Genomic DNA, 24,172 nt, shown 5'->3' on the forward strand with positions numbered 1-24,172 from the left:
ATTTGCTCCGAATTTTTTAAAAATATATGTTCATCCCTTTGTATAGACAACAGCCAATGTTCACCCACATTTGCGGAGGAACACGGATTTGTTCAGAAACTTTTGGCTTTTTGGGCAGTTTGGTTTTCCTACATTTTCTTTAAATTATTTTCAATGGGGAAGCTTTGTTATTTGTGTAGCCAAAAACGATTAGATGTTTAATGAGCTTTACTTCAGAATTTCTACTGGTGTTGGCTATCATGAAATAGCTCAGTTTTTCCTTTCAGCTATTTTTTATTTATTTCCTATTTTCCCAATTCTGGAAGCATGGATATATTCCTGGTAAATTGTTACCTTCATGGGTTTCTGCTTTACCAGTCAGAATATATTTAGTCACTATAAACATTTCCAGGTGTTCTTACCTCATAGTAACATTTGGAGTTCTCAAAGTTTTTCCATATCTCTTCAATCCATTCTCTAAATGGAGCCATATAACACAATGGATCATAATAGGAAAATTATGATTTTTTTGTGATTTTTAAGTATTGATTTTGTGATGTATCCGTCTCATCAAATCTATCTCTTTGCTCCAGAAACTGCTGCTTGCACTCCTGTTAGTCTAGCAGACTAGGCTATATAGTGGAAAAGCTAAGCTTACCTTCATCATACTCTCAATTTCCCGTATAAATTCTCGTGAAAGGCCCTAAAAATAAATCAAAAGCATTGAGTAAATAAAATCCATTCTCAGCAATTATAAAACAAAAATAATAATAAACAATTAAGTCATCAGACTGTATTGCTGAACTACTGAGCCACTGAGGTGGTAACAAACAGGTTCAACCACGTGTGAGGCTCAAGGACGTGACTGCTGAGGAGGCACTGTTTTGATCAAATTGTGATGTGGACCCTAGTATGTAAGAATACAAACTGCAGACCGAGCAGAAGTGGTTGGATTTTAACTCTTACAGCAGCCTTAGCATAAATTGATTATTAATTTTGTTGAGCTTGTCTTACAACTGCAGGCTCATATTTAATTGCAAAGATATAAATACCATAAAAAATCTAGCACTGGCAAAGGCATTACTTCTAGCTTAGAAAAAAGTGCCTGGATGCTTCCATCCGTGCAGTCACTGATCCATTCATTCATGCATATGGTTTTATCTTTCATGCACTCAGCCAGTCATCTTTGCACTCATGCATTTATTCATCCACCTAATAAATTGTTATTGCATTCACCCATTTGCCCATCCACAATACCACTTACACAAAGTCATCAATCAATACGACCTATTGGCTTTTTAGCTAGTCTGTAAGAGATATTACAACATTGGAACGCTGGGAGCTCCATTGAAGAAAATGGTGTGCTCCGGGCATCTAATGGCCGGTAAAAGCCCGGACCTCCAATGTTGGTCTCACAAAGGCCTCATAGAGCCTGAGGGAATTTCAATCTCTGCGGGCTCTGTGAGGCCTTACTTTTATTTATTAGGACATTTTGCCCTCTAGCGGCAGAATGTTCTAATGACCTTATAGCTCTCGAGCTTTAAGGGCTATACCAGCCATCAGAGTTTTGCTCCCTTGTTAAAAGCCCTTGCCTTTGGCTCAGGCCTTTAACGCTGGAGTAGTCCTTTAATGGACAGTACAGCCCGGTACAGTGGGGTATAAGGCTATATAAGAACACTTGTGGTAGCGTGACTGCTGGTCTGTGCCAGATGTGAAAGTGATGTCTGTAATGTGAGACTGCTAATCTTTGATGCATGTGAGTGCGGTCAGTAGAGTAAGGGTGCCACTCTGAGCATGTGTCTGGTATGTGAGATGGCTAGTTTGTGAAGTGCTATCAGCAGTGCATAAAAGTTAGTCTGAGGGGTGTCAGATTACAGTCGGAGCTATGTGGCAAAGCATCTGCAAGGATAATGAGAGTGATGTCAGTGGTTTGAGACTTCTAGACTGTGAAGAGTGTAAGAATGGTGTCAGTACCTTGAGACTGCCTCTGTAAGTGGTATAAACTGCCTTTGGTAGTGTGTGACTTCTTTTTTGTGAGAAGAATCAGAGTGGTGTCAGTAGTGTGATAGAGGTTTTAGGTTGATAAATTTGAGAAGTTCATAACGCATAGTTGTTGCTTCAGCAATTGAAATACTAGCCAGCTGGCAATAGAACCACCAGCAAAGGGGTATCATCTATCGAGCAACAAATATGTCTCACTGTTGTGTAGGAGGAGGCAACGCATCATATAATCATGGATGACGAAATTCTATTCTTTTCTCTCGTTAAACAAGCAGAAGGCAAAACTTTGAAACCAACCTTTAGATCAGTACATGACAACAACGTTTTATAACTCACTGTCACTCTGGCGCATCTGCGTGCATATACAGATATTTCTCTTTTCATTGTGTTAATTACACGGCAGACAATGAAAGCAGAAATTACAGGAGCAATAGACGAAACATATCATTATACAAATCATAAATATAAAGTGCTAGACCCCTTATAGATAACTGTTTAATACAACAGAGTTGTGATATAGCACATATTCACAACAAACAGCTACTTTGAGAGTTTAGAATATTAGGTCCAAGACTGTTAACAGAATTTTATATGTCAATAACCCGTGAACACTTGAAAGGATGACAGTATTACGCCTTAATGGAATAAACAATAACACTTTTAGACAAATCCCGAAACCCTAATCATGAGTTGATTTTACTATGTGCATCGACAGAATTTAATCAATGTTGTCTTATACCAAGGTTTACAACAAAAATAAAGAATACGGATGACAATGCACATCTGCACCCATGGCTAAAGTTTACAGAGATCTCACTATGCCCAAAGATGCAGCCTCCAGCATGAACTGTCAAGACGACACTTACATGGAGGGCTGAAATTATTAAAATGCATCTCTACCACACTGTAATTAGCTTTCATTTTCATTTGTATAATTTCTTAAGCCTCACTAGAGCAGAGGTCTTCATGTCGCAACACTATGGTGTGTGCCTCGCTTTTCACTCAGCCTAAATCCATAACTCAATAGCATTTAATCGCCTGTTTCATCAGATAGAGTGCAGGATGCAGCATGCACAGCAACCAGGCTGTAGGTCAGCAGGACCTCTCTGAGGCAGAGAGACTCCAACAGGTTTAAAGTGCAGCTACTCGAATCTCCACAGCAACCAGATCCTACTTTTCAGACCACGCTTTCAGAAAAACACTGGAGCAGAATTCAAAACCATTCTTACCATCCTCTGCATCACCTCTTGTGCAGAGCATCCAAGCTCATCAGCCAGGTCGCACTGAAAGACATGTAAACGCTAGTTAAGCTTCTGCTATTTCTGCATAATACAAACAACATAAAAACACAGTTACTGTCTTTCTACACACTATAAACATAATTGTTAACTTAAATGGTATTCCTCATGTGAGTTAGTTATGTTAAACGATTAACTCTTGCTTTATAATCTGAACATTTGCATTGTTTGTTTGCATATTGTTTAACGTTTGATCCTTTCAATTACTCCCTTAAGTGTGCAGTACATCCTGGTACATGTAGTCCTAGCACATGGCCATAAATTCCAATTCCATCTCCAACCAAAATCACTTAGGGCCATATGTACTAAAGCGTTTTCCCATAGACACTTTTGTTTAGATGCTAGGTAATCAGTAGTATGTCTTTGACTTAACCGAAGATTAAAACAGAAAAAGAAAACATCTTACAATAGTTGTCCAGAGGTCATTGAGGGTGCATTTCATTTTAAAGTCTCTGTCTTGTGATGTGCTTTGCTGAAAGAGAAGGAGCAGTGAGGGAAAAACAGTCAGTTTCCAGTAACATTGTATCACCATCTTCATCAAGAAAGATGAATAGTTTCAGTTTAGTAGTCTCGTCCTCCTTTTATCACTTGACTACCAGAGTGGACAGATGAGTAGTGCAAGCTTTAAGATGGAGGATGATGTAGGATTAGAGAATTAAAACTCGGTAATTCACAATGTAAATCAATGTATGCATCGATTCCCGAGCCAGTGCATTATCTTAAAAGAGAAAACATAATTTATTTTACTCACAATACTACACAAATACATCTACTGCTAAATTGAGAACAAGCTAACTAGAGGAATTGGACTGCAAATCGCTGCGTTTCAAGTGATTCAGTTTGTGTTTATAGCAGTGGCCTTGAGGTCTGTCCTTGAATTCTCACATGGCAATTGTGCATTTTTGGCTAATCAGAAGCACAAACTGAAGCATAATGGGCCTGATTTAGATGTTGACATACGAGTTATTCCGTCACAATGGTGACTGATAACCCGTCCGCCGAAATCTAAATCCCATTATATCCTATGGTATTTAGATTTCAGTGGACGGGATATCCGTCACCTCTGTGATGGAGTAACTTGTCTGCCAATATCTAAATCAGCCCCTATGCCACTTAAGGCCTCGGTGAGAGCATTGACCTGATCATTGTGCAACCCAGTCACACGGGAACATGATTATTATGCGTCCAATGTCTATAAAAGTTCTTCAGGAAATTAAATGTCAGGTGCTCAAGTGTGCCGGTGCATGTGTGTATGTTTCTGTATGTGTTTGGGCAGTGTAAGCAGAAATTGAAGTTTAGAGAATAACAAGTAGTTGGATTTATAAGGCAGCTTTTGATCAAGTGTTGCATTCATTCTAAGTATTTAAACCAAAACAGTGAATGTCACTCTCCGAGCTCACCCTTTTGCCTCGTATCACATATTTGCAAGCTGCATGACATTTTCTGAATTTCGGTTCCTGTGGCTCTTACCCGTTCACAAACACCAAAGTTTACTGGTAGCTTGGCTCGAATAGACAAAGTACACACGGGGTTTAACACTAAAGAATTGTTGTTATCTCGAGGCAGGTAAATGATTGCTTCATAGAACTAATGGGTACATTTTCATCAGTTTCCTTTTGTAAAATAAATGTCAGGTATTAAGGTAGGAAGGTAGAAGAAGTTAGATGTAGTAGTTCTGTGGTGCTGACGAGGAAGAAATCTGCATTGTTGGGTCCTGATAGTGTCAAGGACAGAAGGAAAAGTCTTTTTTAAGAGGAGTGTTTTCCAATTTCTTTTGAATGTGCCCATGTTTGATTGGTTTCTAAGGACTTCAACTGAGAAAGCTATTGAGCTTTGCAGCCGTTAAACAAATTGTTCTGGAACAAACAACTTCACCGACATTTTTAGGCATATAAGAGATGTATATTTTTGCTAGCAAACAACAGTTCTACTTACTACAAACAGAACGGGGCAATGCAATCGATTGCTTTTAAACACGTAACATGATGGTAAAAAAATCCTTTATGGGAAATTGAAACCTGCCAGGGAAAGGCTGGTGGATGAGGAATCATTATCCGGGGGGCAGCACCGCTGCCCTGTTGGATAATGTTTCCGACTGCCGCCTGGCTGCTTGATGGAGGCAGCCTGGCGGTGAGCGAGGGCTGCTGATGGCAGCCCTCATGGGGTTCTTTATGTGGCGGTGTGGCCTGTCATGCCGGCTGGCGGTTAAACCCGCCACAGCCGGCATGGCGGGCCACACCGCCATGTTCATAATGACCGTCATAGTGTCTTAGTGTTTAACAGCATAAAGATTTTCACTTTTCATTGCTTGGACATTCTTCAGAATTTGAAGAAAACATCTTCAGTGGTTTTCTTCAAATCCTCAAACTCCCTCTCTGAAGAGTGGCTTTGAGAAATTGGGTTGTTGGTTGACTGGGGTGTGAGCCCAGGTCAAGCAACAGTCACAATCCTGTTAGACCTGGTATCCTTGGTGTGGTCTCCCTTTTTTGCCTCTGCTTTCCAGGTAGTTGTTGTGTGCTGGACTCAGTTTTTGCTGTTTTTGTTACCCTCGGCACTTTACCCCTGTGCCCAGTGCTAAAGTGCAGGTGCTCCCCTATGTAAAATCGTATGTGTAATTGGCTTGTCCATGATTGGTATATTTGAGTTACTGGTAAATCCCTACTAAAGTGCACTAGAGGTCTGTAAATCAAATGCTACTAGTGGGCCTGCAGCCCTGATTGTGCCATCCACATGAGTAGCCCTGTAAACATGGCTCAGACCCGCCACTGCAGTGTCTGTATGTGCAGTTTTTAAACTGGCAATTTGACATAGCAAGTGTACCCAATTACCAGGCCCAAACCTTCCATTTTAATACATGTAAGACACCCCTAACATAAGCCCTAGGTAGCCCCATGGGCAGGGTGCAGTGTATGTTAAAGGTGGGACATGTACTGATGTGTTTTACTTGTCCTGACAGTGAAATACTGCCAAATTTGGGTTTCATTGTTGCTAAGGCCTATCTATCTCACAATTTAACATGGGGGCTGCCTTTGAATAATCTCAAAGTATAGTTCTCATTTGAGAGCAGATAGATGTGGGAGTTTGGGGTCTCTGAACTCACAATTTAAAAATGCATATTTTAGTGAAGTTGGTTTTTAGATTGTTAGTTTGAAAATTCCAGTTTTAGAAAGTAGGCATTTCTTTTGCTTTAAGCATTATGTGACTCTGCCTGTTTGTGGATTCCCTGTCCGGGTCAGACTGACAGTTGGGCTGTTTGTTAATCTCCTCTGGACAGTGACACAAAGGGTGCTGGGGGTAACCTGTATATACTGATGAGCCATTCAGGCTAGAGTGGAGGGAGGAGTGGTCACTTACACCTGAATGGGCTATGCCTGCTCTCACACAATGTAGTCTTCAACCCCCTGGTGTGTGTCTGGGGCCTGTCCTGGGCATGGCAGGATCCTGTAAACAACATAGACTTTTCTTTGAAGTTGAGCAACTTCAAAGGCAGAAAAGGGAATACATATTGGACCCAAAACCCCATACTTTAGATTTCTTCAAGATTTGCTTCTGGAACCAAGAGGAACCTCGGACAAGGAGAAGAGCTGAAGAGCTGAGAAGTCCTGTGGCTGCCTGTGACTGTGATTTGTTGGACTATCCTGCAGTTGCTGCATCTGCCTGTGACAGGGGACAAATACTGGACTTTGTGGTATATTCCTGCTTGAGAAAAATCTCTAATGGCTTGGATTGCACTTGTCCCTTGTTTTGAAGTCTCAGGGCCATCAAAGACTTCCCCTGCGAGCACCTGGACTCTCTGCTGAAACTCCTGCCCTGTGAAGATGTGCCTAATCCAGTCCCTAGGCCCTTGAAAGGAGAAGCTGGTGGAAAAACCAACAAAAACCGAGTAAACCGACTTCGGAAAACTCCAGACGACTCCGGACTGACACTGCTGCTGAATCCCGGGGCGGCACCAAAGCCGGGGTCCTAAGTGGAGTACGACTACCTTGCAGGCTGACTCTGCTGCAGTCTCGCTGAAGTCTGCAACTCTGTGGAAGTCGCTGTACCACATCATGGCCACCGGATATCGACTCTGCCAGAAGTGCGCAGATCCAACTCTTCATACCGATGCTGCCTCACATCCACTGCTCCGCAGCAAGGACCCGACACCTCTTTCTGATGCCTCCATTCCTTCACTCTGCAGCACCGGAAACAACGCCGCCTCAGGTCCATCGATGCCGCAATCCCTAACTCTGTGCACCGGCTTGTTTCAACATTTTGCTAAGGTACTGTACCTGGGGGTCCGTGTGACGCCTTGACCAGTGCCATTGGTGTTGGATTATTGGGAACACTTCCATTACGACACCGTGAAATTACCTCATCTAAACATTTGTGTTTCTAAGTGCTATTTTTGTATTTAATCTTTGAAAATTCATAACTTTGCTTGTGAATGTTGGATTTTTGTCGTTTTAGTCTTGTTTTGTTTAGATAAATATTGGCTAATTTTCTAAACCTATGTGGTATCCATTTTGTAGTGTTTCACTGTATTACTGTGTATGTTGGCACAATTACTTCACACATTGTCTCTGGGTTAAGCCTTTATGCATGTGCAAAGCTACCATGGGGGGTGAGCAAGGGTTAACCAGGTGTGTTCCTCCTTTTCCCTGACAAGAGTAAGGGTCCTTGCTTTGACATGGGGTAACCTGACTGCCAAGCAAAGACCCTTGCAGGGTGCAATACAAAAATTCACTGATTTAATCTGTGCTTAACCCTTGGTAGCTTTGGCACAAAAAGCAGTCAGGCTAAACTTTGGGGCAATGTGTTAAGTATTTATACAGTATACAAACAGCAACACAGTGAAAATCCCAAAACAATTTAGAAGAAAAGAGAACATTTTAATAAATTATTTATTACGAATACCATGAAAATCAAATTAGTAGAACCAGAGTTCTGAATGTTTAATGGTTAAGGATCAAAATAGCAAGTCCTCTTATTACAAAAATGGCTCTCTGAGCACCTTTAGCACCGCACTAAGGGTCCAGGAGTGGATATAGACCTCTTGGGGGTCCAAGACTCACTCAGGCTGGGTCTAGGTGCAGGTTTAACATGGTTGAAGCCTGTTATGTCCCTGTGGCTCAGAACAGGAGACCAGCTAAAGTAGCCCTTTGAATCACTTCTGAAGTCTTGGGTGCCGGTGGTGATGCAGGGCTTTACAGCAGGGCTGGACTCTGAAAGCTCCAAACAGGCTCCAGGCAGCAAAGCAGTCCTTCCAGGTACAGCAGCAGTCTGGCAGAATGCACAGCAGGTCACAGCAGCAGGTAGTTCTCAGAGATTCCTTCCGCAGGTCCAGTAGTGAACTGAAGACTGGTCTGAGAGTCCTATATTCATACCCTGGTGCCCTGCTCCTGGAAGTTGGGTGAGTTTTCCAGAAGGGTTCTCTGAAGTTCAAGGAATTTCCTGCCTCCCCTGCCCTGGCTCCTAGCTGGCTGTGCTGACAATGCAGGGTTGTTAAGCATATTGTGTGATAGCAAAGCCCAGCTTATTCAGTTGGAAGTGGGTCTGTGCTTAGCTCAGCCCCATCAAGTCAGTTAATGGCCCATTTAGGCTCTGCTAATCCCTCTATTGTGTGACTGTCTAGGGTGAATTCACAAAGTACCAACTGTCAGTTACACCCAGTCTTGTGACCTTTACCATTAAAGAGATTTTATCATTACAAGTTCATAGATACCAAACATGACATATCTACCATCTCTGGTTTAGGAATTACAGCTTATTAATTTTAATAAGAAAAACTCTAATGTTACCTTATGGGAAAGTTAGGCCTCTCAATAGTGAGAAAACGAATCTGGCAGTTTTTCACTAGTACCACATGTAAAACTAATAAGTACATGTCCTACATTTTAATTACACAACACACTGCCCCATGGGCTACTTAGGACCTACCTTAGGGATGACTTATATGTAATAAAATGGGAATTTAAGACTTGGAGAGGGGTTTTAAATGCCAAGCCAACATATCTGTGGGACACTGTCGTCAGGCTGCAATGGCAGGCCTGGGACAAGTTTTAAGGTGCTACTTAAGTGGATGGAAGACATACTGGTAGCATTTAATTGACAGGCCCTGGGTATATGGTATACCACTCTACAAGCGATTTACATGCATATTAAATATTGCTATCAGGTGTATGCCAATCAAAGCATGTTATTGGGAGAGAGCACATGCACTTTAGCACTGGTTAGCAGTGGTAAAGTGCACAGAGTACAACAAGCAAAAATCCTTCAAAAGGTAGGAGGAGGAAGGGAAAAGGTTTGGGTTGTGACCCTGTAGAGAGGGCCATTTTCAACAGTGGCTTACGAATCAGGGGCCAGATTTATCAAGGGCTAGTGGTGCCCTTGCATCACAGTAATGGAAGGCTAATGCAAGCCCTTTGGTGAGATTCACCAAGCCACTTAGTACATCTGGACTAACATGAGGTACCTCAAGACATTGCCTTCCATTACCCTTGCCTTGGGAAGGTCTTACAGGCATCTGGGTGGTCCCATGTATCAACCCATGTATTTTGTCACATTCACAGATTAAGACAACTACACCTTGGAATGCAACCAAATGCTGTGCCTTCCTAGGAGAAAATGTTTTTATTTCTCTTAGTTTTTTTCTCTTTCTAAGTGTGCTGAAATATGTAGCACACTTAGGAAGACAAAATGTCTCTGAAGATTGCTTTTGTACAGGAAGGTGCCCCTACCTGCCAAAAACAAACCTGCCTACAAAGCAGGCACCCTTGCACTATGATGCAAGGGTGTCTGCATTGGCACTTGGCAGCCACAAGTATGCCCAATCAGAGAAAAAGTGGTAATGTGCCATATGTAAGTAAATATGGAGCATTCCTGCCCTCTCCATTTGACGCAGCTCAGCAGTACAGCAAGTTGTCTTGGTGCATGTTGCTGTGTCAAATCTTGATAAATATGACCTCAGATATGCTCACAGATCCGATTAAACCTCTGGGCCAGATTTATCATGTCCTTGTGTCATGCAAGGTGATACAAAGCAAAGAAAGGTCTTAAGTCAGATTTAATAAGCCATGATAAGTCTCCTTGTGTGGTACTGTGTGGCTTGGTAAATCTGGAGTATTGCAGGGCTAAGCAATTAGATGCATGGGGTTATTCTGTTTTGGGGAAGCATTCCATGGGTGGAGTGTGGGTGTTCCCATGCACCCAACCCTGGATTTTGTTGCATTCCCAGATTTACTAAGACTAGTATAACTTTGAATGTGTTAAAATGCTATGCCTTCCCAACAGAGGCTAACAACAAGAAATATCTTTATTTTTCCTCGTTATTTCCTCTTCGATGTGTGCCTCATTGTATCCCTTCCCGCACAAAAACAATCCTGCCTGTGATGTAGGCCCCCTTGCAATAATGTGCAAGGGTGCCTGCATTTGCACTAGGCAGCACTTAGTGCACCAGCACCAGGTGAGCAACAAAATGACATATCTTAGTAGGTATGGTGCATTCCTGCTATCTCCTTGTCGAGCAGTGCAACACAGAATGATGTATTACTGTGTTACGCTCACTGCATAACCTTTTAATAAATCTGGCCCCTGGTTTTTATCCATTGTTGCGGGTAAACTTTACATGTATTGGATCTTTTTTCTTCCACATAAACACTGCTAAACAAGATGATAGATATATCTTTGCACAGCCACTTCTTTTCTCACACTTTTCTTCCACACCACAAGTTTATGCTTAGCTACAACTTTTCAGCACTATGTTTAGTACACATGCCACACATAATGTCTCCCTGAGAAGCTATTTTACAAACACACATCCTTCCAACCATGCAATGTGGAATGGCCTTATGGGAACCCAACATAAATGAGAATGCTGTGTATCTTTAACAGGGATATAGTGTGCAACATACATTTGCTACTATGATATAATAACTCAACATTCTTCATAGTTCTTCTTACCGCAGCCAGTTTGTACTGGGCCAAAGCGTTTTGAATGCGCTTAGTGTAGTAATAGGCATCCTGTTCCTGGAAGATATTGAAACAGCTCATTAGTGCATACACATCAATTTATAATAACACCTAAACAACAATGCCACTGCAAGCATTAGAAAAGTGGCACCAAGGGAAGGGTACTCCCTGTTATTCAAAATACTGACAGTGATCAAAGGGTGCCAAATAACATAGCCTGTTTAGGATTCATTCAAACACTTCCCCAATATAAAGCCCCCCTAACGCGGAGAGATCTTCCTCAATCACCACACTCTCTCCAAGCAATCATGTAAGTATTGTAAATTAACTTAAATAATTGACTTCTTGCTGCAGTTTTCTTCATTTGTCTGTTGTGTAAGGCCACTCAATAGATAGGTTGCACACTGATTGGCAGGTTGGCAACCAAATCTCCCCAAGTACATCATGGTGGGTGTAGTCCAAAGACTGTTTTCTCACAATTTGTTTACTATTAGTTGATACTTTCAAAGATAAACTCAAATGCAGGCAGGACTGGGCTTCTTCTGAACGTGTCCACCACTCAAATTGTTAAACTGTATGTATCAGAACATATTGCTGATGCTCATGTGTTCATGCTTGAGTCTGCTAAATAATTAAATTGTTTTTTTCTGATTTAACCTTCAGAGTACACATCTTTAATCACAATAGCCTTATATGAATAGATACAATGATTGTACTAATATTTTTTCCATCAATAATTGAAGGCTAAATGTATTTCTTAATGGATTTGCATGCATCTGTGTTTGTGTGTGTGTGTGTCTGTGTGAGTAACCAGGCTGATGTTTTTCAGTGGTTGTTCAGAACATGTTTTCTTCTATGGGCCACTGCCCTAAAATATTGAACTTAACTCATAAAAGAGAGCCATTGGCCACCTCTGTGACCCCACTTACTCTTATCTGTGGTGGATACTGGGAACATTCGCAGTTTTGATCCATGTCTTAGAGAGAACTTTTTTATTATAATATAAATTCAACTCAAGTATTTTGGTTTCCTGTAGAAGTTGTGTAGTGTCTGCTTGCAGATGGAGCTTTATTTTGCGATAGTGCTTACCTGCAGCAGATCTGCAGAAGATTTACTTGAAATACTTTGTCATGACTTTGAGTCACCATTGTGTGGCTTGTTCTGTAGCTGCACTTTCTCTGCAGTTGAGTATCAAGAGGATTTGGCTTCCTAATGCAGCAATATTTTGACCCATTGTAGAATCTGTAGAGAATGGGGTTTCACTGTGCAGCCTACTTTCACTGCAGTGGAATGTCCAGCGTGTGAGGTTTTGTCTTGCTGCAACCCCTTATCAAAAGTTAAATACATTTAGCATGAGGCTTTGTGACATGACATAGCATATCTACTGTATGGGTCCTGGTTTGCAGCAACATTGAACAGTCTGCGTGGAAGCAATATGTCGACAGTGGAATATTCACTTGGAAGGAGCAACCTTGGACTGGTATATTAACAGTTTCCTGTTTTACATGAGCAAACTTTGTCCTAGTTTAGGAAGGTGTTTACCTCAACTGCTTAAAGTCTAAAACTATTCATAACCCAGAATGAGTAGTAATAAGACCTTCTTAACGATATTTTAACATATAACTTTATTTAGGGTCGCCTTTCGTGACTTAATAGATTCCTAACACTTATTTTTTCTTTCCCTGTTTTTGGGTGTCGCTCAATTATAATGTCTGAAAACATTTATGAAAAATGTTATACTTTTATGAAGTGTTTGCCTATACTCATAACTTTGAAAACATTTGTCTGTAATATCCAATTGTAAAATATCTGTTAGTTGATAGTTATTTGTTTATCAAAAGTTGTGTTCGTTTGTCTGCATAATTTCTTACCCTCTTAATATATATGAAGTGAAAAAAGCTGCATTGTCTTCTTATACCTTTGGCAAATCTGGCTCATTAGTCTTACATTACGACAGATGCTTTGGTGCATCTGCATTTTATTTTATGGAGTGTGACTGTTAACACCTAAAGGCACAACAGTATGGTATCACCTAATGAATTCAACTTACCGCCAGTGCAGAACGTTGGGAACTTTTTGCAATGCTGAAGGTAGTAGATGTTTCTTAAAAATGAAAGATAGAAAGTGTGAAATATACACTGCAAAAACCCTTCAAAAATACACTGTTTAAAATAACAGACATACAGTATTGTGTCCAATGATATTGCTTTACTTTTTATAATCAGCGTATTTGTAATCTTTTCATGGCAAGGGCGAATAAATCTGTAGTGCATACAGTTCAGTAGCGCCTGAGCTGAGGAGTCCATTTTACCCAAATAATGACTGTTTTTCACTGCCAAACATGGGTGGGGGTCCCTTGTGCATTTAGGTCAACAGAAACTTTGCTAAGCCATAATGACTGAAAAGAAACATACTATGAGTAAATAAAATAAGTATAACACACTTGGATTATATCCACCCAAAACAATTAACATTTATTTAAAAAATAGTTAAACCTTTATGTATGGTGGAACATGTTAGAGTTAAAAAAAGTACAAGGAACACATTACAACTGCAAGTTCTGACAAGTGGCAAGTTGTGCCCTGTCATGAGCCTCATTCGGTAATACTGAATATTTGTGCAATAATTGAAAGTCCTCACATCCTGCAGGGGCCCATATCTTCTTTGCAATCAATCATTCATTTTGAAAATGAGGGAATCGTCTTTGCATTTGAGCAAGTTATTGACAGTGAACATACAAAGGAGCAAACAGACTGACAACGAAGGCACAAGCAGCCATGTTGCATACAACTGTCTTTGAGGAGAGAAGACCAACAGTAGTTCATATGCATTATTTTTGGTACTTGTATAAAATAGAATGAAGCTAATTGCATTTGCACAAGGGCAATACTGGCACAAACTGATGTTAACTGTGTTTACATAGCAAAGAAATCTCTGCTTTTCAAACTCGAATGTTAGGACTATCACTGACTAAAAATGCTTTCATCCAGTTGTTGAATACATAATTAGCAAAAAAGAATGTCAAATAATGTCATTCTTCTTTTTAAGGTTTCACCTGCAGAGCGTTTGCACTGTGCTTGCGAAATCTCTTGTAGATTTCTTTGCCTCGCTTTCGTCAGTGCCACACAGGCACTTCCCAGTTTCACTTTTGGTTGTGTGTCGGTCCATGCTGTGAAACATGGACTAAGTACAGCTTCTGGTCCTCGGACAATGTTCTTTAATGTTCTGGCTGGGCATTTGTGGGAGGAACTTTTTTTTTACTTTCTTGCTAGCAGTTCATACAAGTGCATGTTTGCTTTATTTGTGAGCTTTAACATCTATATATTGTCTCTTAAAATGGTTTCTTCCTAGATACTGACATTCTAGATCACACATGCGAAGGGGGGATCCCACCCGCCTCTGGGCATGATTGGCTGTACTCTTTACTGAGCAAAATCTTGCTGTACACATTCGAGATATGGGAGCAGGGTACATCACTCATAAGGGCAGTCAAGTGCTCTCACTGCATAAGTTCATAGGTATACAGTCTCACACTCTCACTGTAGTGGCAGTATGCACACATGTATGTAGTGTTTCTCTAGCTCAGACATGCTAACGAGGACCCCTCTGGGGTACTTGATTTGTGCTTCAACTGTAGTGGGTGGGTGGTGTCTTCTGCTCAGTGAAACAAAATTCAGGAATTGCGCACTGGCCAAAGTTGCTGGGGAGATGGGGTGAGTCAATCGAGGTAATATTACGGCATAGTACCCAGCACTCTAAATTGCCATTCGTCAGGTTGTTTGCAACTGCTGTTCCTGTTTGGAGTCTGCACCAGTCAGTACTATGTTCATGTTTGGTGCAAACGCTATTACAGCTTTCATTTACACCCAGTTCTTGTATTTTATATGTACAGGTTGGGGCTCTATCACATTCATTTCATCCAAATAAATTTACTGCACCTCCAACATAAATGTATCTGACACTTATGCTGGTCTTACCAAGGAACTAAGCTTAAGATATAAGGAAAGTAATTTAAAAATGTATTTGGTTACGTCTTATGCTTTCAGCACAAAACTCATGTTTATTGCCTATTACTGTTTAATGATAAACAAGCAATTAATTTAATCCTCATGCAAGGATTGACTGTGTAATAAAACATCTCAATAGCGAGTAGAAGAGTGCATCCTATCATTCATCATATGTTTCCCATTCTATAAACAAAGTTGCAAAATAAATCAAATCTTATGCAAACGAAGTAGTAAACAAATGCAAAAAAAAATAAACATACAACAGCAATATTCCCTTAGAGCTTTGTTTTAGCTTCACGTGTCATAGTGCTTTTTTCTTTTAGCCACGCTGCTCTACAGCATGGCTAAAAGACATTGTCAAAGCCAATAGTTCTCACACAGGCAAGATATATTGGTTTTCTCAACATTATATAGATATGCTGCATGAGACTGTGGGATGCTATGCAACATGACGGAAAGTAAAGGAAATTTGTTTGTTTAATTTCGGCCATGTTGCTCAGCAGCCCACAACACTGTGCATCATGTCTAAAAAACATTGACAAAGCAACTAGATCTCACATTGGCGCAACCTATTGGCTTTGCTAATATTTGTTTTTATTTTACAATGTGTTGTTCATTGGCTTGGGCCTTAGTGCTAAAATCTCTGTTGTATTGTTCTGTACTGTATTGTAATGCAACCACTGCTCTATGTATCCAAGCTGTGCAGCTTGCACCCCAATTGAACAAAATAGTTTCAACCATATATTTTTATCACCTTTGCCACACTACCTGTGCCTGAGTAACTGACAGATAGTAGCAGAGAATCAACGTTTTCAACAATCCTTGGCTTATGACATGGAAACTTAAAATAATAAGATAGTCAGTTACTCGAGAATCAATTTAGTGAATACCCTGTCCACCAATATTTAAATCTAAGAAACTTTGAGTCTGAACTCAAACTGTGGTAAAAACTATTTGGGCAATCATAGTGAAGTTATTTTCTTTTCCTTGTTCCTCTGCACTTTTTAGATCTGCCTAAAGACAGCTTTATCTTCTTATCATCAATTATTTTTTAAAGTAGAATAAGAAAATGCATATAGTGAGAATGGACCTTGTGTCAGCCCCCTCCGACCTCTGGCATGCTTGTGTGTTTCATGCTTTGCTATTGCTTACAAGATTTGCCGATTAATGCCATGTTTGTGCTGATGAATGCATTGCTCCTTTTCAACCCGGTAGGGTTTAATAATTAGAATGAATTAATCCACTTGTTAGAATGCAGGAGGAGATGAGCAGCAGGGTTCAACTGAGAGTCACTAAATACTGCTATTCGCTTATGTCCTATTTCCCTTGCTCCTTGACTTGTTTTATTTAGCTGTGACGTCAATATCTTGATGGATTTACAATTGAAACACACAGGGTGTTATTTAGGTCCGGAAAAAAGATGTAGCACAAACGAAGTGTAATAAAATCGTAGGATCTGTTTCTGTCACATTCTTGCTCTTTTTTCACTGAAGGATTTCAACATAATAGAACAGTAAATCAACAAATAGCAGCCATGGAGTATCTTCTCTCACTGGTATCCTGTAGCCACTATAGGAAGCTAACTCAAGGCATCCTTATAATACCAAGACTGCCGGGGTACATATCCTGACTATGTTTTCAAAAAAGTCGAATATACATCCGTACGCTTTAATACATACATAGGCTTTCTGAAAATGTAACTGAAACTGCAATTCTGTTAAAGTTTCACTGTTATTTCAATGTTGTGGTTTTGGTATTAAAAGCATAACAGAAGCAAAGTGTACAGTACATTTTCAACTCAACTTAATTCATTAAACTTTCTTTGGAGATAATTTAAAATCACTACAGTGCTAATAATACAGATTCATTTACAATTATATCTGTACTATTACGGAAGCTACATCAATCTTAGCCTATCTGGACAATTGAACTTATAGCACACAAAATAGAATAGTTTTTGTGGATAAATTAAATCACAGTGAAAATACCATTGCCTCATTAGACAGCATGCGTTAATCGAACGTAGATATTGTTGGTTTAATAAGACCCTAGGCGATCAAGCAAGCTAACACTGTTGATCTTCGTGACATCTAACATTTGTCTCTTTAACATTTAACGTGATCATAGTAAGTTGCTGATTTTGCAATCAATATGGGGATTGAGTTGTTGAAATTTATTATAACATCTCAAACGTATTTCACCATTTTTTACCAAGTGTATTCTTCGTTTTAGAAACTCTGGTCTGAAGAACCTGAAACCCCATGGCAAGTTTCATCAAATTTTGCTTGGAGGCAGAATAGCCCCAATCAAATTGGTAAAAGGAACTATCTGGGCTTATATTGATAAGTTCCATCTAAAAACGGTTTCAGATCATTTCTCTTGTTGCCTTATTGAGTCATTGCACATGATAAAACTCTCAGAGTGCTCTCCCATGGAACCTATGTGGTCTTCAAACAAACAGTAAAGGGCAGTCTTTGTACGCCCTCATATAGCTGGGCCTTAAGCCAGTTTCAGTTATCAACATCATGTAATTGATAGTAACACTAATTTCAAGGTCCAGGATTATTCTTACATTTCTGTAAATAAGCACCTCTCAATTATATTCTCATAGTTCACATTCCTGTTGTTCCCCATATATCAGTCCAGAAAAGGTTGGCTTACTTCTAAGAATATATAAGGTGAAAGTAGCAGAAGCAGTTCATTGTTAACACAAGACCTGTGCTCAATGGCTTTTCTGACAAACGCACAAAAACTGACAATGAAGTCTTAATAAAGCGTCAAATGGATATCCTCCATGCCAAGCTCCCCCAGAAACTCTCAAACTCTTGCTTCAAAGATAACTGCCTGTTCCATGTGACAATCAGCATATAAAAGAATCTAAGAGTATGCTAACTCCAGTTTCCTTTTGACAGGTGACCATCCATCATGGACCCTTACAAACAATGATGTTAAAGAAAAGAAACAAACTGGAGGAAGAGATTGTACAAAATGGCACCATATCCCCCCACATTTGTCCCCATTGACCCTCAACCATTACTACTGAGCTTTCAAACCAAGAGCTTTGCAATTTATGAGTGAGTATGTTTTTAAGGTTCCAGGAAACGCCCACTTTCCTGTGCCCTAGAATGCTATCCTTTGTATTAATTTGGAAATATGTCTGCAAATATAATTGTAAACTGTGGATTTTTCTAGTGTATTATTTTTGTAAATCAAAAGAAATGCATATAAAATGTGACAAAACAATTAGAAGTCAGTGACAGTAAATGCATAAATGCAAACAGTCTCCTTAGGTGTGCAAAATGCTTGTCAGGAAGGAACCTTAATTGCCTGATGCAGTAATCGACAGTACTCAATAGAAGTGTAAAGGGACACACTGACGTCAAAGAGATTAGGAAATAGATGATAACTCTTACAAATCCAGTGTGTTCCACCCAGATCTTTTGCAGGGGGGGGGGTCCTCTTAAACAGCAAAGGGGCATGGCTCTGCCCACTGCAAGCACAGCAGGTAAACACAAATAAATAAAATGGCATAATAATGCCATTTATTTGCCAAAAGCTTGCACTGTGCACAGCACGAACATGAGGGCAGGGAAAAGGGCTGAATCCTGCAATTTCAGGATGACCGCTGTCCTTTTCAATACCCAGGTTGGGTTGACCAGCTGTCTTGCTATGGCCAGCACGACATGTGCTTTGTAGACCCAGCAATCACAGGGCTGGCAAACAGCCAGGGGATTGCTGACACAGGCCCCCAGCCTCAAAATGAGCTCTGGGTTAGCCAGTTCTCACCAATCCTGGAGCTGCTCTCATGCTGAAAACAGCATGAGAGCAGTTCCAGGATTACAGATTACAGATTACCACAATTATTCTTGATTTCTGAGGGCATTCTCAGGTAAATCCTGCAGCCTCAATAATACCCAAGGAGTCATCAGCGTATAAATTACTGGTATTCCTGGGATTAAAATAATGTCCGAAACACATGACACTCAGAGTGAGTCCTTAGTGGCCAGATTTTGAAACTGCGGAACGAGTCCTGGTGTCAATTTAGCATTCTGTAATTCTGGGCAAATCACTTCATCTACCTAAAACTAAAAAAAAAAAATCTGACCTTGCGTACATTAACCTGGTGCTCATGTAAAGTGCTCTAACACTTTTGGGCCAGGTTTGCTCTACATAGAACTGAAAAAATGCTAGTAGTTTCTCTCTTGTGTGATCTATGGTAATAATGACTTACTAAAACTGCTGCAGAGAGCCATAAGCAGGAAGGCTATGGGCACCTTCATAGTTGCCAGTGGGATGGAATCCAAGACTTCTGCAGAATAGCTGCACACTGAAAGATCTGCACATTATAATCTCTCCAGCTCCTCAATTTATAGTCGAAGTAGGCACACAGCACCCCTCATACTCTCAGTCAATGAAAATATACATCAATTGTTCAAATACAAAGTTATTTGACATGGCAGCACGCCTGTGTGTGTTTGCAGAAAGGTTTAAGAACTTAATCAGATAAGCAATTTGGGCTGAGGAAAAGAGAATACAGGAAATGGGAATTGTTCCATTTATTTTAATTCCTTCATGACCCAGAGCCTGATCTAGACTTTGGCAGATACAGAGGGACCATTAAAAAAAGACTGCTTAACTATGGTAGATGGGCTATCGAAAATGGCTGTTTAACTGTTGCTTAAAAGTCCTTTATCTGTCTGCCATCTCAACCACAATTTACTTGTTACATTGACATCTATCCTCCCTAAAAATGGTGGATGGATGGAAGGAAAATGAATGCTCCATCTACCATACTTCGAGTATATTTTCTGTCAACCCCCACACACCATACACAACCACACTGTCTGTACTACTGTAAGCCTTGAGACTATATCGCAGAGGAGTAAAACGTTTTTATTCCCTCTGTCTACTACTGATGTCACTAAACCTAACCTTATGTACATCAAATCATATCTAACAATAATATACTTTGTCTTTCTGGCTGTCCACATGCCTCACACTACCTACTGACATAAAACTCTCATGCAACAATTTTTTTTAAAATATACATGGTCAGCCTACACACACACACACACACACACCTTGGAAAACACATTTCCTTGAAATTGAATTAAAAGGTTAGCATAAGAAACATACTGAAATATGCATTTATAATTGTTTCATCAGCACCCTTCAAACTGATTTATTAGTCATTTGGACAAGGCTCCAGCTTTGGTACATCCTGCTAATATTTCATCAAGTTTCCTCTTCTTGGTGCAGTCCATTCTTGTTCAGCAGATGCTCAACCGAATACCTATTTTTAGGGACAGAATGAGGTCTTCATCATTTTGTGGGAAGAGACGATCAACAGAGCCTGGGTCTTCTAGGAAGGAATGTCTTGGGGGGGGGAAATATCTTGGCATGTGGTGAGGTCTTGCTACATGATGAGGTCTTTCTCTTGTTTAGTGAGGTCTTGCGGGCATGGTGGGTGTTGGACTTGTCCTTTCTACAGGGTCATTACCAAACTCTTTGCCTTTACCCTCCACTTTTTGCTGAAGTTGTTTTTGTGGTTTTGGGACTATGCACTTTACCACTGCTAACCAGTGCTAAAGTGCTTGTGCTCTGCTCTTAAAACATGTTATATTGGTTTATACCAAATTAGCATATTTAATTTACTTGTAAGGTCCTAGGAAGGTAGCAGTACCTGTACCAAGGGCCTGTAAATTAAATGCTACTAGTGGGCTGCAGTAATTATTGTGCCATCCACGTAAGTAGCACTCTAATTATGTCTCAGGTCTGCCATTGCAGCCTGTGTGTGTGCAGTTATAAACTACCATTTTGACATGGTAAAGTAAGCATTTTGCCAAGCCTAAACCTTCCTTTGTAATACATGTGTCACCTCTAGTGTAGGCCCTGGACAGCCCAGAGGTCAGGGTGCAATATATTTAAAAGGTAGGACATGCACTTGTAAGTTTAACATGTTCTGATCGTAAAAAACTCTTACATTCACTTTTTACTACTGCACGACCTACCTGTCCCATAGGATAACATTGGACGAGTTCATGTTTGTTGTCTCTGGAATCATATTTTGAAATGCTAATTTAAGGTGAAGTTGGATTTTAAGTTACAGTTCTGAAAATGCCACTTTTAGAAAGTTGCCATTTTCTTCCCTAAGCCATTTGGTGCATGAAGCCTGTCTCTTAGTCACTTGAATGGGTGTGGGTGAGAGCTGGGATTTGTGTATTCCTTCTAGGCAGCCACACACAATGGGCAGCTTAGTTGTGAATGGATGGGCTATCACTGGCAGGATGGGAGGGAGGAGCTGGGCCCAGCCCCACTTCCATTTGAAGAGGATGTGTCCGGTCTCCACATAAAGGGCTGCATACCCCTTTTAGTTAGTCTGGAGTCAGGGCCAGGAAGACAGCTCTGCACTTCAAAAGCATGTCTCTAGAAGTTTCTTCCTACTTCAAAGGCACAACTGTGTATATATACTGGACCACAGACACCAACTCTTCAGTACACTTCTGGACTTGTGAATACTTTTCCAGGAAGAAGGACTGCTTTTCTGCTGAAAGGACTGTCACTCTAATGGACTGCTGCTCTGAAGGAACTGCTGACCTGCAGTGCAAACCTGCTGCCCGCTTGCCTGGGAGAGAAGAAAAACAGTCCTGCAGCTTCACCCATGAACCCAGAACACTACAGTGACTCCAAAGGCTAATCTACTGCCCTCTTGATCTGAGCTTCAGGGGCATAAAAGGATTCCCAACATCCTCCAATAGCCCATAGACCCAGCTACAGTGAACTTCTGATGTGCAAGTAGCACCCCTCACATCCTAGAGACTTGGTGTGGCTCAAAGGAGCTGTATGCAGGCTTTATGGGCTCTACACAACTGTGAACCGGACCATTTGCACAGGGACCTTGCTGCTCGCACCACTATTCAAAGTGAATCTCTGGCAGCTGCTTCTTCAATTACAGTATCAACTGCTAGCGGGGGACTACCAATGCAAAGCTCCAGCAACACTACCCACAATACCTGGCCTGCTCTTTGTGCTACACTGACAGCCCCCTGCAATGCCCTGCCTACTCTTCACAGCCTCCTCTTTCATGAACAGGACTCATGCACTGATTTGAGATGGTAAACTTCAGTGGTCCCAACCTGGTGACTGTAGCCGACCCGTGCTCCATTATGATAGGCCTGATATTGTGATTTTGACGAGGATGAGCATGATCAGATAGCTGTGTTTATAGTTTTGTGCTTTATAGCACTATTTTCCTCTAACATTTGTGAACGTTCCTAACTCTGGGTGTAATGATTGGATTTTGGTGTTTTGGTCTAGTTTCACTTATTACATTTCACCCCAGCCAACCAGCAACCCAATTTCTTCCTGTGGGCTTTAAGGACAAATGTAGGAATTGTTGAAGGTGGAGAAATTGGGTCAGGTGGAGAAACTGGGTCAAGTTGAGGCATTGTGGTATGGGTCCCGGAATCACCGGAACCTAGGGTGCCATTAGAACTGTCAGTACCATTTTGGGCAGACATGGCAGAGCATATGTTTACCAGGATTTTAGCTATAATCGCTAGCTACTTTTTGACACACTGCATGGCTTCCAGCAATGCCTTTTGCTCCACAGTGAAACTCCTGTGCCTCCTTTGACATCAGTGTTGGCGGGACAGTAGAAGGTGGTCAAAGTGAAGGAGACTCCAGTCTATCTTCGAACTTAGTGCTGGCTTGGTATCAGGGGCCAAGAGCTGGGGTGTAACTGCTGGTAGTGGTGGGGGCGGTGGATGATGGTATAGGCACTGATGTTTCTGCTGCTACCCCAAGGGGCTGGAAATGGGACATATGCACACATGACCAATATTCCCTATTACATGCATGTCCGCACTCATGCACTGTTCCTTCACTTAGTGCACACTTAGCGCTACGTCATCAAGCAGCTCCCCCAGTCAGCCACAGCTGCACCCGATCTCTGGTGATTGCTTTAACTAATTAGACGCAGCCTGGTCCATAAGTCCATAGCGCTCACAGAGGTCATTACCAGAGCGGCTGGATAATGGACCGTAGGTACTCTAATCGGGCCACCCCTTTGGAGTGGTAAGTATACTTCTTCTCGGACCCCAAGGTAATTGCCTTATTTTTCTAATACTTTAATAATTTTTAAACAAATAACTATTATTCTTCCACTACTGGTACTTTTATGTACACCACCCCATCTATCTGCATAGTAACCTGACGCATTAATGTACCAGGAAGCCCTTCCTGTCTTAGCGTGTGTACTCTATTTCTCTAACAGAGTGTGACTACAAGGAAAACCCCCTCCTCCTTTTTTCCAGACCAGAGGCTATTAGCCTAGTTATGCAGGGTAAGTCCACCTAATTAGGTCCCCTTGCTCCTTGCTGGTTTTACTGCATGTTCATGTGAGTGTTAATCACAGTTTTTGTCACCCTTGTGTGCTGTGTTGTTCGATTGCAGGGGCACCTATTCTCACCACTCATTTTGTCTAAACCTTGTCTTACTTTCTCCCAGCAGACCTATGTATAGTGAACAAAATGTTCAGGTAGGCCTGCACGCTTTATATACCATGCACTCGATATAGGGATCCTTGACCCTGACAAATGCCCCAGACCTTCCAGTTTTCATTGTGGGCAGAAACATGTTGGTCCCGTATTTTTAGACTCTGTGAGTCATCATTCTCGACTGAGTCCTCAACAGATTTTTAGTCTTACCCACGAGCACCTATATTAAATTATCTCAGATTGAAACAGGTGATTTGTGAGGTAATTTTATCTATCTATCACCCTTCCATCTGGATCTCTGTAAAATATTCAGTCAGATTTAATCTCAGTACTCCCTCAACTGTTCCTTTAACAACCAGGTCGAGTCCACCCAGGTAGTATCATCTTACCTAGGTGGGACTAGGTGGTCAGATGATGAAACATGACACCACAAGGTGTG

The sequence above is a fragment of the Pleurodeles waltl genome, chromosome 7 (genome assembly GCF_031143425.1).
Source record: "Pleurodeles waltl isolate 20211129_DDA chromosome 7, aPleWal1.hap1.20221129, whole genome shotgun sequence".
Taxonomy (NCBI): domain Eukaryota; kingdom Metazoa; phylum Chordata; class Amphibia; order Caudata; family Salamandridae; genus Pleurodeles; species Pleurodeles waltl.